This window comes from Epinephelus fuscoguttatus, linkage group LG1 (assembly GCF_011397635.1).
Source record: "Epinephelus fuscoguttatus linkage group LG1, E.fuscoguttatus.final_Chr_v1".
In the NCBI taxonomy this organism is placed as follows: Eukaryota; Metazoa; Chordata; class Actinopteri; order Perciformes; family Serranidae; genus Epinephelus; species Epinephelus fuscoguttatus.
This window is the reverse complement of record NC_064752.1, coordinates 19,832,837-19,847,833: the sequence shown is the minus strand read 5'-3', so window position 1 is coordinate 19,847,833 and position 14,997 is coordinate 19,832,837. Positions and strand designations below refer to the sequence as shown.

Here is a 14,997-nt window from a genome sequence, read left to right as displayed (position 1 = left end):
CCTTAAAATGCATTAATTCTACTTTGTTCCCATACAGTGTAACACCAGTGTCACAATGAACATACAGAGAAGAAAAAACATCATCTTGTGAGAGAAAATTTTATTTCAAAAATACCAATTTGAAAATAAATCTGTATTTAGTAAAAAGAATCTGCTTTTATTCCACAAGTTTAAAATAATCTTGTTTATTAAGCTACAAAGCGAAGATACGTTTCAGGAGGTGGATTATATTTTGTCTGTCCGGTTCATTAGGTTAAATGCATTTTAGAATTTCATTTATTGGTTGAAAAAACTAAGAAACTCAACTTTCAGTCTCGGGTGAGACAGATTCTCAGCGCCTTTTTGTGGGCGTCTCGTTTTCTGAAGGAGAGCACAGAAGATTAAAATTGTTGTCAAAAATAAACATATAATTTCTGTCCTTATTTTCTCCTCAATTACAGGGCATGGTCAGAGCTGGGCTTGTCGTTCTGGAGAGTCTGGCCCTCACATGAACACAGCGGCTATATTTGGCAGTCTGCTCTCCAACTGACCTTCATCCCTTTATTTTCTTATTCCAGAAGGGGTGTGAGTAGAAGAACAAAGGCCGCTACATGTAGCAGCTTACACTGTCACACACTCCTACGGGATTGTGCTCGCAATCATATAAACTTATTAACCTCACCTCAAACTGAGGGCTGTCTATCTATCTATCTATCTATCTATCTATCTATCTATATGTGCTAAATGTGGTAGTCTTTTCACACTTTCTTAGGTACGGTATTTCCCTCCCCTCTCATTTGACACATGGTGCGTTACTGGTGTAAATGTTTAAGTGAAGTGTTCCTTTTCTTCTTAGCGTTCATTAATGCTTTATGTTTTACATTTAAGTGAAATGAGAGGGGAGGTATAAAGCTCCTAAACTGCCACAAAAGTGGTCTGCAACAGACCGCTTTTCCTCATTTTTATAAGACTTGTCGTAATCTAAAACTTTGGCGTGTTCCCATTTACAGTTCTCTTCAAAAGAGAGCAAGTGAGATCTATAATTAGAGAATTCGTTAAGCTCTTAACAGCCTCTTCAAAAAGCTTTCTCTGCTGTATTTACTATTTTCTACTCTGTGTGGTTTGGATTTTTGGGTAGGTACAGTAGGCACTGCAGGCTTGATGAACCTCGGGGCGTTGGGTGGGCACGATTATGTTCCCCAGGGACTGATTATACGTTTCGTATGGATAGTTATTGTCCATATGACAGCTATCAGTTGCATTAGTAGTTGCAGGTTTTTGTAGTGTTGCTAGCTCATTAGCTCGAGCTTGTATGAGTGCAACAAGTGGCACGCAAGTAGTTGACTTTGATCCAAATAGGCGATTGATGACATACATTTAACTTCAGCAAACATGCACATTTTACTTACCATGCGGAGAGTTGCCCAAAGAGGATTCTGGGTATAGACCCCAGTCAACTCCTTAGATCTCTGAACTGCGTCTAAGTACTTAGTTTTTGACTTGTAAAAGTGTGTTTGGTAGTTGATGAGTGTTCTTAAAGTGATACTTTGCCAATTTCCAACTAACTTTGTATTATAATATGGGTAGTGTGTGTAAATGAACTGTGGTAAACTCCCCTCCATCTTACTAGTGCCCAGATCTCCCTGCTAATCTTTTAGCTCAAATCCACCAGATTCCGTGTCATCCGGTGGATTTTCGCTGGCTTAAGGGCTGTTGCTTGAGCTACAGATTGTACGAAGGCATTTTGATACGTCCGCCACCATGAACACAAAGAGTAGAGAAGCGAATCAAGAGTGACAGCTGCTCTACTGTCTCCCTCCCTTTCTCAAACTCAGATTAAACTGTAAAACTAGGCAGTGCTGATCAAATATAAACCAGAATTCTGGTACTATATCACCTATTTCTCACCTAAAATGTCCCCAGAAACATATTTTAGAGTACTGTTTGGCTGTAATACGAGAAGTTATGAACATGAAGTGGGGGCCATACCGTTTCCTGTATTGTTGAAAATTGAGGCTGAAAAACTGAGATCAAGTGGTAAAACTAGGCAGCGCTGATCAAATATGAACCAAAACTCTGTTACTATGTTGCCTGTTGTTGTTGCCAGCCGGCTGCCATATTGTTTCCTGTGGAAAAAATGGCCATGCTCGCATTACGTTAACCATGAGCAGCAGCGTTTATTGGTCCAGTGTGGTGCAGTGCATTCTAGTAGTGATAGGTTTTTTACTTCTTGTGCAAATGCAAATGCCACAGCCCTTCTCCTGTGTTGTCCCTGCTGTTATAGTACCAATTTCAAAAGTATTTGCATCTTCCTTCCTTCTCCATACTGCATTACCTTGTTTTACCTTGTCAGATTCTCCATATCATATAAAACGGCATTTTCTCCTGATATGGGATTGTTTGAACCTTGGCTACAGCTTCTTCAAAAGCCTGGATTCAGTAGCACAAACCTTGGCAATTTGAAAAAGCAAATCTTAAGACAATACGTACTTGATTAGTTCTATACAGGCATATAATGTAGCTGTGCATGTACAACAAGATGACATTTCATTACTCACAATGACTGTATTGTATTGTGTGTTCAGGCTGCGTGCTATACACCAGATTGTCACAATTTTTCATAACCATCAATAGCAGACACAGTTTGTTGTGTTTTATTTTGTTTTTTGAAGATAAATTATGATGTATTTTCAAAGCTTTGGCATTACTGGCACACTTTGTAGCCTTGTTTTGTTTGTTTTCAGAAAATGTTTCACTTTGGTTAAAAAGCAGGAAGCAATAAGGACTGTCTCCAACATCGTCTGTCTCCATCATGTTCACCAGTGGTCAACTTTTCCGTGCAAACCTTCTGGTTGAGCCGTTTCACGCTGGCAGTGATTCTTCCTCTGGTTGCTAAGCTCTATAGAAAATGAAACCACTCCCAGTAACAAGTTTGATTGAAGTGATGGCAGTGAGTTTATTTGCCCACAGAGGAGATTGCATGAGTCCACTCCTTGTCTCGGCAGAGTTCAGCTTATACTCTTGTCAACATAGGGAAGGAAAACTCGTTGGTGAAATGTTAAGTGGCGTTGTGTGCCAAACATTTAAGTGTGTGAAAGGGAATAAGAAGACAGAGGTGATAAAGCATGCAATGGGAAATGCCTAATTACATACACTCCTCTGACTTTTTTATCTTCTAAGTACTGAACGAAATGTTTTCTGTAGCAGCCTGTATTGAAAACTGTCTGGTACCAGCCCCAGTGATGAATGCTTGGTCTTGTTTAGTTGTTCTTTGATCAGACATTTCCTGATGTAACCATAATTTTGCTAATTTTAGACTGTATTAAATTAAGCTCTTGTATGGCTGCTTTATGTTGAGACACTGATGCGTCTAAGTTTTTAGTTTTCTGTTAAATGTAAGTTGAAAAACATGTTTATAATCTTCAAATAAAGGTCTATGAAAAAGCATATTTTTAGCATCGGTGTCAAAACTCAGACATTACATTAGAGACGTTATCTGAACATTTCAAATATCAAGTCCTGTCCGTTGTTGTAAATGGCTTTGTGTGTAGTGCTTTTTGAATGTTTTTACTTAAGCATATTTAATAACTGTTGAAATCACATCTCTTGCACAAGACAGTGTTGACAGCCTGAGAAACTGGGCAACTGTGAGGCAGCTTACATTCAAAAGTCAGCCAGAGGACAAGAGACAAATAATCTCACTTGACTTTGTTTCTCTCTTTAAAAAAAAACAACAAAAAAAAAACAATCAGATTTTCCCACATAAAACAATCTAGTGTGAACTCTATCCACTCCATGTGTAATGCCTGGCAAAGCCTCCAAAGAAATAAGGGGCGGCAATTCACCGATCTACTACTAGGTCCATACAATCTAAATTTACAGTGATTTAAAATAAGCAAAATACAAATAGCAGGGCAAGAATATGAATTATCCAACCAAACTGCTGAAAATCTAACAGCCAATCAAAATAACACTGCTATCTGTGGCATCAGCTAATAGTTTAGGTTATAATAATACTGATACCTTTATTCTTAAAGCACCGTTAAAAACAGAGTTTACAAAGTGCTTTGACAAACAAAGCAAACTTAGAAACATGATACCCAGAAGGCAATATGGTAACAGAGAGCTAAACAGTCCAACCAAAACATAAGTGAGACAAAGCTAAAGCTAGGATAAGTTAAAACAAGAAGAAAATAAATGCAAAGCGCAAGACAAAATGTCAATATAAATAAATACAAATTCAAAGAATTAAAGCAACAAAGATAAAATAAAAAGAAATAACAGAAATTTAAAGATGATATAATTATAGCTTGCGTTGCTCAGTTATTGCAAGACCGTAGTAACAAGAAAACAGCCACATCAAAACCAAATATCGACGTCATTTCGAATGTTTTTCAATACAGTTTGTGTTGTCATTAGTTGCACTTAGATGTGACTTACCAGACTTACTTGCCAAGAGCTGTCTCCAGTGAGGAAAGCCACCTTGGTGTTAACATTTGTTTTGCTTCTTTTTATATGACTTATTCTCTTTGCCGCCAAAAATGATTTCTAGCCGGAAGCTTGGGTTGGAAATGTGATAAAGGTCACTTGCCAAGAGCTTTAGCCATCATTTGTGTTTCAAAAAGTTAGGTGTTTTAAAGCAAAAATGTATCAGTGTAAATGTTGCCTTTGTTGTTACTTTGCCATTAACCAGGGGCTCAAGGCAGCTCTACTTTTTTATCCTCTCATGCTGGACTGAGGACAGACAACTCACTCTCGCCCTCTTGAGGCGCAAGTGGTATTACAAAGCAAGTGGTATTACAAAGCATTACAAAGCGGGGCTAGTCTCTATATACAGACTCTACATTCAGTGAATGTAGAGTCTGTAGGCAAACCCCGGAGATCTTGCCTCAAGGCTTTTCAAGAGAAGGCTGAGACACGGGGTCAAACATGGGGGGATTGCACATGTGCAGTTTAACTTGAGCTGCGATGCTGGAGGGTGACAGCAGGGGCGCTAGATAAAAAGCGCAGGATCCGCTCAGGCGATCAAGGAGTGCGCTTGGTGCGGTCTGCTTGGACTTTTGGACGGCGGCTGCCTGAAGTTGTCAGAATTGCATCTCTGTCATTCTCACCCACAACGCAGGCCACCAGTGACAGTCCAGTAATAAGCTGTGAAAATGACATGCATGCACATCCCCCTTATTCCGTGGTCTCACGCCATCTACTGAGCCTTTGAGGAAGTGCAGACCAGATTTTACTGCACATGTGCAATCCCCCCATGTTTGGCCCTGTGTCTCAGCCTTTTCTTGAATAGCCTTGTCTTGCCCCCGGAAGAAGAGCGGAAAAGCCCTGGTTTCCAGTGCTAGGCTGTTTGTCGTCTGCGTGATTATTGACCAATCACATTTGAGCCGGCTGCAGTTGTTGCCAGGTTAAACGGTCTGTGCGGTGAACTAACGAGGCGGAACATAATTGCCGTCACTGCAAACTCTGAATCCATCGCAATTGTTCAGCATATTTACTTATATATAAACGGAAGTCGGAAACGGAAATTCGCCTCCTCTGCCCAAATCAAACCTGAATGCCAAAAAATCGGGGGTCTGCCCCCAGAGGCTGTATCGCTGTCTGCCGGAAGTCAGACGCCGAATACAGCCGATGGATTCCGAGAATGGGTCCGGGCTAGCTGGTTAGCGTGGTCATTTCTGTTAACATTTCTGCAAGACAACACAGAGGCGTTTTTGACATAACATCAAAACTGTTACTTCTTTACTTTCTGTTGATAATGTTAGTTCACAGTTTGAATAATTTAAACTAAAGTTCTGACCATATCGTACACATTGTACCTTTGAGCTTTCGAAGTCATGGTGTCTTCACTTACAGTAAGTCTCAGTAAATTTTATTACAAAATATATTCAGAGAATGTTTTAGATCTTCTATTATGTTGAGTAGGAATTTAAAGTAGTCTCTCCAGCACTGCAGGCATGCAGTACTACACTGCCAGTCGCTCCATTTTGTATACTCTAGTACGAGCAAGTTCATCCAGCAGGCATCTTTCTTGAAATAGTAGTGAAAGGTTTGCCAGATAGTTTGTCTTGGTGGTAACACGAAAGCTCAGCAGCAGCACAAACAAGCATGAAACAAAGCAGTGGGACTCCTCAGATGTAAGGCCATGTCTATACATCGACATCACATGCTCTGCTTTTAATGTATCCTTCTTTTGGGGGTTAATGGCCTTCTGTTTTCTACATTGGTATTAAATTGGCCTCTTGGTATCATTAGGCCATTACGGCAACCAAGTAAGTGTGTATAATGGTGGATCAATGGAATATCTCGCCATAATGCATTTCCCTTGACATTCCCCTCTGGGCTGCAACCCTCAGAAAATTAACAATGTTAATAATACTGCGACGGAGGGGGAAAATTGAAATGATTAGATGTGTTTTACTTCGCTGCTGATGGAAATGTGGTGAGAGGGAATCAGGGTCAGGGATAGACTTGCCTTGCAGCATGACTCCGTGCTATTTTTCCAGGCTGTGTGGTCAAAGATTCAGAGAGCTTGTCAACGGAAAATGAGAGAGCGAGAGAAGTGGGGGAGAAGAGAGAAAGAGGGAGACGTATAGACAGACAGACTGGGAGAAGGAGAGAGGGTGGTGGGTTATACAACGCACCAGTGAATATCATGTTCATTTGCGCTGCCGCTGATGCTGCTGATTACGGCATCACAAGTTAGTCACTTATGCCTTTTTGAGTCAGACATGAAAAGCGACAACATGCTTTTAATAAAATGACCTGCCCGGCTCGAGTGGTCTGTCTCTGCTTTGGGGCATGTTGGTGGTTTTGAGTAATTCAACCACCAACAGGCTGCATTTCAACCAGTGGACAGAACATATTCAGTCACCAGACATGGTGGTAATCACATGTAGCAACGAGGAGAAAGTAATCCTTTCTCCATATAAATGCAAATAGAAAAAGAAGCTAAATGTTTCCTGCTGCTTAGTACTTTGAATATTGTTTCTAAAGAGCAACATAATTTCAGTCTGACATCCCCCACCCCCCCAGCAGAGTTCATTCCCGTCTCGCTGTGATGTCTCAGTGACCACACATGTCAGAAATAATCCCACATGGCACTGGGGAGACATTAATTTTTTTCCCCCTATGAAGAATTTTTTTACTGTTCGCAGAATGACAGAGTTATTATCCCACTTTGGAATCATAAATGTTGCAGTGCAGGGTATTACATGCAAGTATCAGCTCTAGAAACACAGAAGTCCATCTACTCCCAAACAAATCCCAGTCCACCGCCTTCTTGCTGTATACAAACTGACATCTGGCCTGTAATCTCCCTGTCTGTCGAGGAGACCTGCGGCCACCTAATGACCCCAACAGGCGTCGTGCATGCAATTGCTCAGGATGGTGCAATGACAGTCTCTTTCAATATCTCTTTATACTTACTTTGTGAAATGAAAGGGACTTTGAGGAGTACTACGCTTTTCACTGGACACTACAGGTTGTCCGGAGACCAACATACATGCAGTGTGTCACAACTGGCCATGTGGTTGGTTCTTTATATTATATAAAGACTATGCACACTAGGATTTCTTTTAAACTGATTTTGTCGTTAATTTGTGAAAAAAATGTTTGTTTTTATGTTGGAATAAACTTTAGTTGTAAATGACAGTGCTGTACACATGATACTCAAACTCTGACTTAATTCAGATTTGACTTCCTGAGGACTAAGGTGGAATTATATACTTCTGCGTTGAATCGGCGCCATATCTACAGCGTAGGCTCTGCGTGGACGTAGAGCCCGCGCCGAGCCTGAAATGTAACTACACGTTGCAGCGAAGAAGACCTCCTGTCTGTTTTTGTAAGCTGAAACCATTTCGCTCAAAGGAAATGAAGCTTTTATTAACTTTCATTTCACAGACAAGAAACAATAAATTGTAAATAGCCTTTTAAGTCTTTAAGCCTTGGAAATCTCTGCTTGTCGCTAGGCTAATTTATACAATGTAAAATGCAATAGGCTTGTGCTAATAATGTTAACATGTTGTATTTGTTTGGAAAACGTGTTTAGACAGTTTTGTCAATGAACCTTGTGAGCTGTAATGGAGCTGAATTTTGTAACGTTACCTTTGCCGCACAAGTATAAATCCCCTTTTAATTTGACTTGATACTTAGAGGAAATCAAAAACAAAATATTTATTAATATGACCTGTGCATTGCTATTCTCAGTTTGGGAAAGGTTACTATTACTGGAACCCCACTTTGAAAGGAAAATGTTCAAATAATGTGGCATTGTTGTGGTTGGCATTTACTTGCAATTTTCCTTTGAAGACTCATGACTTGACTCACCCTCACAGACTTCAAGTATTTAGTTTGTTTTGGACAAATACAAATGATTCTTTTCTACTGATACTTTCACAAGTTCATCTGTATTGTTATGTACAGCCTGCAGGAAATAGCCACATGTTCACATTGTAAAGTCAGACATGTACAAAGGCTCTCGCCTTGTTGCACCTACTCAGTTTTGATACGTTCAAAACTCACTGCCAGTCATATAAATGACAGCATTACAATCTTAAACAGTGTTACTCAGTCAGTACTATGTGACAAAAGCCTCTTTCTTCTTTGAATTCTGTCGCACATGTAGCACACAACAGGAGAGTTTCGGAAGCGTTCTCAATTACTGTAAATATTCTGTTAGGTTTATGTGAGGTTGGCGTCTGGGTAGAGCATGCAGAAGGCAGGACATGACGTGGATTATACTGCAGTCACGAAATTACGTAGGTTTGTAATTTGGACATAAAGAACAGAGTCTCTAACTGATAAGTTGAGAGTTGATAAGTTGAGATAAGTTCCCGAATCTCAACATGTCTCCATTGAGACATTTTTGTTGCTGTCTTCATTAATGACCCTTCATCTTCACCGTCAGATGTTTGTTTTCTTCCAGTTGCACATGAGCCTCACGTTAGGAATGTCATTAACACACCCATTTGCTCACTGTGAAGTTATCGGACAACTACCTGCTTTATCAACACATGGGCTCAATCGGGCATTACAAGAACTTTGTACTAGCAAGCTGGGAAGGTAAAGGCCATTTAACGTTCGATTTTGTGTTCTCACAAATAACGCCCCTGAGTAACATCTAGATAATGTCAGGTTTGCAGTGCATTTGTGAAAGGGGCCTTTAAATTGTCTCAAGTAAAAGGCAAGTAAACAAGGCAAGGCAAGAAAACAAAACAAAAAGATCTCATAATATTGGCAACACTTAATAGTCTACACCTGGGTATACAGAGGCAGCACAACACTCCGTCTTACCATAATTTTAGTATACCTTTAAACCAGGGCTTTATATGCAAACATATGTAAAACCCCTTCCTTCTACGAAACTGACTGTGTTGAACAAGGCTAACGACTTCATTCAGTTGGCTGAGTGTGCTGAAGTTAAGAAGTAGGTAGAATTTACAGTCCTCTCTCAAACTGATTTTCTTTTTTCTTTTTATTCTTCCTGCAACTTCTGCCACTTTTCGTGTGTACAAATAAGTGCAATACCATGAATGCCTTTGTGAAAACACCTTCCAAGTGTGTGTGATCTTATTCCCGGTTGTATGATTATTTCAGCAGACTTTTCATCCCACTTTAAAGTGTGGTGGTTTGGAACTGCTATAAAGAATTTGCTCTCAGACATGGTCAGAAGACACTTGACTTGATACATGATCATATTGACCTCTGACTTGTTTGTAACCAATGTAGGACAATTAAGATAAAAAAAAAAAAAAAAATCATCACAAAGCCCTGTAAAAATTCTTCAGCATGGTGGGCCACGAACAGAGTCACATAAGAAACCACATAAATACTTACTTTATTTGATTAAGCCATGTGTGGTTGAGTCTAGGGGGGGCAGAAATAACTTCTATGTGTGAGTTTAAGTCCATGTTAATATACAGCACATGCTCCCAAGCATATCATCTGAGTTATCAATAAGCCTGTTTCCTTGCAGTGATCATTCTGATCAATTAGCTTGTCTTTGCATTTACATGTTAACTTATATTAATTTCTTTTAACTCTGCTGTGTCAGAAGGTGCAGAGCTGCACCCCACAGGGCAGCCCACCACCTTCCCCTCTCCCCCTGCTGGTTTATACATATTTAGTCAGTGCCCCCAGACCCTGACAGCAGCTGGTGCTGAGGTTTGGGTGGGAGCTCATTACTCTTTGGTGGAGCCCTGCCAAAATGAGGGGAGGGTTTTTTAAAGGGAGTAAATTGAGGTTTTCTTTTTTGGGTTACTTTATTTCGTACGGGCAAATCCGACTCCATGCGTCGTGTGATCTGTTCCATGTGTCGCGTGTGTGCCACCAGCAGTCATCTCTGGTCTCCTTGCCCTGGAAATAACTTCCGCCTAACTTCCTCGATTTAATGAACTCCTCTCTTGGATGTGCTTATTTCACTGAAATAACTAGAATTTTACTCTATTTGCTCTGTATTTGGTAAAACCTCCTCACTATTGGAGAGGGTTTTTTTTCTATTGATGATTTTTTTTTCAGCTTTAAACCTTCTGACATGACATTTTCCTTAGTTTTATGTAAAAAAAAAAGTGAAAGGTTTACCATAGTGATATCAACAGATAATCTAATAGAAAAACTTTAATATAACTTAAATACTTAAGTTCGGCTTGTCGTGGAGGCGCTGCTAGCCCAGCACCTGCTAATATGTGCTCACCTTTTTCTCTGATAACTTAAGATCCAGATGTTCAGTATGGTTTTACCGGCAGCTGAATTATCCTCAGAGGTCTCTTCCTCTCTGAAACAAACAGAACTGGTGATTTAAACAAGTAAAAACACTGAATAAAGCAACACCATTCGGCACTGCAGGGCTGGAGCTGAGCTGCTGCTAACATTTGTTCAGCTTGTTCCTCTGATAACTTGAGATCCAGAGGCCAATGGTGAAAATCCTTATCTGGTTAAAACATTTTGTTAAAAACAAACAATATATAAAAAGTGTATCCTAACGTGGCTTAAAACCGGATGAAAAGTCAGCTCATGACAGCTTCTGGCAGACAACAAAAGGGAGATATGACACCATGGACCATATCCTTAATTAAATGACAGATTTCTCTGGGTTTGAACTGTGTTGGAAACATAATCTAAGTGCACAACTCAACAAAACATATCATTTGTCTAGTCGTTTTTAGACATTTTAATTCAGAAAAGTTTCATATTATATCTTTATATAGAATAATAACTTGTACTTATTTGCTCAAGTATAATAACTTTAACCTTACTTGAGTATTTACATTTTATGCCACCTCATACTTTTACTTCATGGCATTTCAGAGGTTGTATTGTTCTTGTTACTACTCAAACAATCATCTGACAGCTGCAGTTACTATCTTTTTTTCAGATTCACATTTTACATAAAAAAAATGTCAGAATTTAAAATAAAATGCCTGTTGCAGATTAAATCAGGGGCCTCTATCCTTTTTGGCTTGTGACCACTTATAAAAAAGTTTGGGCCTTTTCTCATGTTTCAGAAGTCTGTTGACAAAGAGACGTTTCCCCTCTTAACTTGTCAGATGGTTTCATTTATTCACAAAAAACAAGAGTTAAAGAAAAAAAAGGCTAAATATTCATTTAGAACTTTGTTTTTTATTTTCTACCTCATTCATTTATCAAGTCTTTTACTTGTAATGCAGTATTTTTAAATTGTTGTATTCGTACTTCTACTTAAGTAAAGAATCTGAATATTTCTTCCACCACTTTTACTTTAACAGACTTAACATAATTTTTTTTTTTTTACAAAATGCAAACAAGCACACAGTGAAGGCCTGTGGCACTTTAACTGTGTTTTTTTCAGTATACAATTTTTTTCCTCCCTCATGAGATCCGTGGTCTGCCACTCACAAGACAAAGCCTCCATCTTTCTATGTCTTTTAGTCCCAACAGAGGATCGTTCAGAGCTTTACATTTGATGTCTTAGTGCCATAACGATGTGGTCTGGAGGGCTGTTTATTTATGAGAGACATATTGAGCTGCAGGAGAGGGATAATATCTTCAAGTGGGTCAAGAGAGTGCGTTCGTCTCTATGTTCTGACTGGTGACCAAGAGTATCAGATGTCCCCGTCTATTGAGTGATTGTGTGGAATAGAAGTGAAGTGTTCTTGACTTGTGTTTCCTCCTCTGGAGAGTAGACTGATGTGGGGACTTCCTGGTGATACTGATCAAGAAGAGAGATGGGGATCAGAATGGGGTTAGAAATAGAGGCTTTGTGGATTAAAGCAGGATTCAGAACTGTCAAAACTGTTGCTTGATAGATGCAAAAGGTTTAGAGTTTGAGTGTGCAGCCGGCTGGAGCTGGAAAAAGACTGTAAGGATTCATAGAAATGGTGAGAGGAGTGTGCAGGGTGTGCAACACAGAAATAGAATGACATTATAGGTAGGTAAAATAAGCACGGTGTACCTAAAGGGGACTTTATTACTTATAACCTAAAACCCCTAAAATCAAAACAAAAAGGCCAAGCCGCACCATATGTGTGCAAGAGGAAGCTCAAGTCTTCTCTCCTTTTAGACCACCCAACGCTTCACCCACACACTCTCCTGAAAAACACTGAGACTGTGCAGGACTGAATCTACCAAACTTCACATATTTCACAAGGTCTTGGAAATAAGTTTAATAGTTTCAGTTCATTTGTTCTTCCCTGATTAGGAGACCAAACCACACGACTAAAAACAGACGGATTAAAGGTACTGGAATGTGCAGGTTGACTTCTATTGGATAAAAAGTGTTGCTGTTGAACAAAAGTTGGGACAAAAGTTTAATCAGGAAGCAAGATGGGAAATTCAATCCAAGAGATGAACAATTTCTCCACCCTGATTCAGTCTGCTGGAGTGCAAATGTAGAAATTCTCCCAAAGCCCATGGCGCTTTGACTGAAAATAAAGAAGAAACCTTCCTTCCCCCCACTTGCCTGAAGCCACAGCATGTGGTCTACTCTGTTGCTGCTCTAAAAATGGCAGGCGGGCGGCCTCGGGAGAAGCCCAGAACAGCCTCCACCGTAATGGCCGTGTGGGTGTGGCCCCTCGTAGATGGCTTTTGAGGGGGCCCCTCCCGGACGCCCGCACCCCTTGCCAGCGCCCAAGGGCTCCAGGCTGCCTGACCAGAGACACCGCGATGCGGCCCACGCTGAACCCAGGCCGAGCCGGGCTAGGGTGGGCTGGGCTAGGCCAGGACAGGCTGCACAGCTGCTTCATGGCAGGTTCATGTGCTCCTGCCCTCTGCTGGGGTCACAGAGAAATAAGACAACAACAAAAAATGTGCGAAAAAAAAGAAACAGTTCATACTTACGAAAACCTGACAAACACAGCCAGGTCTCTCCATGTATATGTTGTTCTAACTTACTTAACAAAACTTTTTCAAAGCTTTGGCTCAATGTTGTGAAACTTTTGATGCCATTTGTTTGTAAAGTTGCATTATGGTGCAATTTAACTAAGTACACTGACTCATGTACTGTAGTAAGTATCATTTTAAGGCACTTGTACTTAACTCTGTATTTGCATTTTATTCTCCATCATTGTTCTGAGGGAAATATATTACGTTTGTTTTGACAGCTACAGTCACCAGTTATTTAAAGATTAAAACCTGACATACAAAACCTTTGATGAGTCTGTAAAATATGATGCATTTCAGTAGATTAAACCAGTAGTTCTCAACCAGGGGTCCTGGAGCAAGTTCCAGGGGGTCTCCAAAAAAAAGGGAATAGTTTAATTTCACTATTTAATTCACTAGATGAGAGCCCAGTGTGAGTAAGACCTACACAATCAACTTTTCTAATCATAGGTTTCATTTTCTCCACTTATATATCCTAATCTAGTTGAGTTGACTATTCTGGTCTTAATCATATCTAACAACAAAAATCTTTTCAGATGGAGGTCCCTGAAATGAAATTGTATCAAATGGGAATCATTTAGGGGTCCTTGGCAAGAAAAAGGTTGAGAACCACTGTATTAGACTACCAAGCAAAAAATAAAATAGGTCAAACACTGTCAAAAAAACCAAACAGAAAAAAAGAACAGTTTAAATATGAATGTAGCAATAATAATAATTCAAAAGAAACACTTTTTTTATTAACACTGCATTTGCTGATTATACTTTTTGAGTTAAAATCTGAGAGCAGAACTTGCGTATTTTTATACTGTGGTGTCGCTACTTTTAGCAACAATATATGAGCACTACTTCCACCAATGCAACAATTGAAGTAAAAACAAACACAGACAGTATGTGAAGTCAGAAGTAGGTGCCTGGCAAAGACTGACGCCAAAAAATGAGAGAATGAAACGAGCTGGTACGCTATGTGCTACCATTTCCACTGTTTTAATGTGGTGAAGAAAAGGCTTTAATCCCCAAAAGGATCTTTGGCAGGTCAAACAAACACAGTGCAATTCCATGTACGCATCCTGTAGAGGAGCAGCCTGTCATTGAAAGAAACATACAGCAACAAACCCCTGAAGAACACTGTCCATCTGAGCTCATTTTTCACATCTTAAAGCCCTGTAATACAAGGGAAGCTGAAGTTTTCAATGAAGCTTTGGCATGCAGCATTCCTCTGATGTGTTGATTCTTAACGCCCGGGCCTGTACGGTCGGCCGATATGCACCAACCATGTGTAATACATCATCGCGCAGGGTTGAGTTTTGCAAGTAAAACTGCACATGTGATGGTAATGCCGCCTGAACGGTGATAGTGAGTGATAGGGTGAAGCCAGCCAGTCACCTTCTGGTTTGAATCAGCGGAAGGGAATCGGAGGGGGTTGCTCTCGGTAGGTTGGCTTTTATTGCTTCTCCCCTTTGGTTTTAAACAGATCTGCCTGTTTGTGGAAGTGTGGCTGGCGGTCGGGCTCCTCAGCTGGCAAGGCAGCGGCGTTTAATTGCTCTTTGTTGTGGCGGGTTGGGGGAGAAGGAGGCCCTGCGGTCACCGCTGCACAATGGCGCTCTGGCCTGCCAGCACAGACACGCACAAACACACGCGCGTTGAGACACACATGGATGCACC

General features: G+C 40.3%; 1 protein-coding gene across 5 annotated transcripts in view; it reads left to right on the top strand.

Annotated features, from left to right (window-relative positions):
- Positions 1–14,997, top strand: part of igsf8 (immunoglobulin superfamily, member 8) — a 64,524-nt gene that overhangs the window by 13,346 nt on the left and 36,181 nt on the right. For 4 of the 5 annotated variants that reach the window (XM_049591787.1, XM_049591754.1, XM_049591780.1 and 1 more), the window contains one exon: positions 441–564. The exons of the other annotated variant lie outside the window; for it this stretch is intronic. The gene's annotated coding sequence lies outside the window, so the exon portion shown is untranslated. The remainder of the gene's footprint in view (positions 1–440; positions 565–14,997) is intronic. 5 annotated transcript variants of the gene reach the window in all.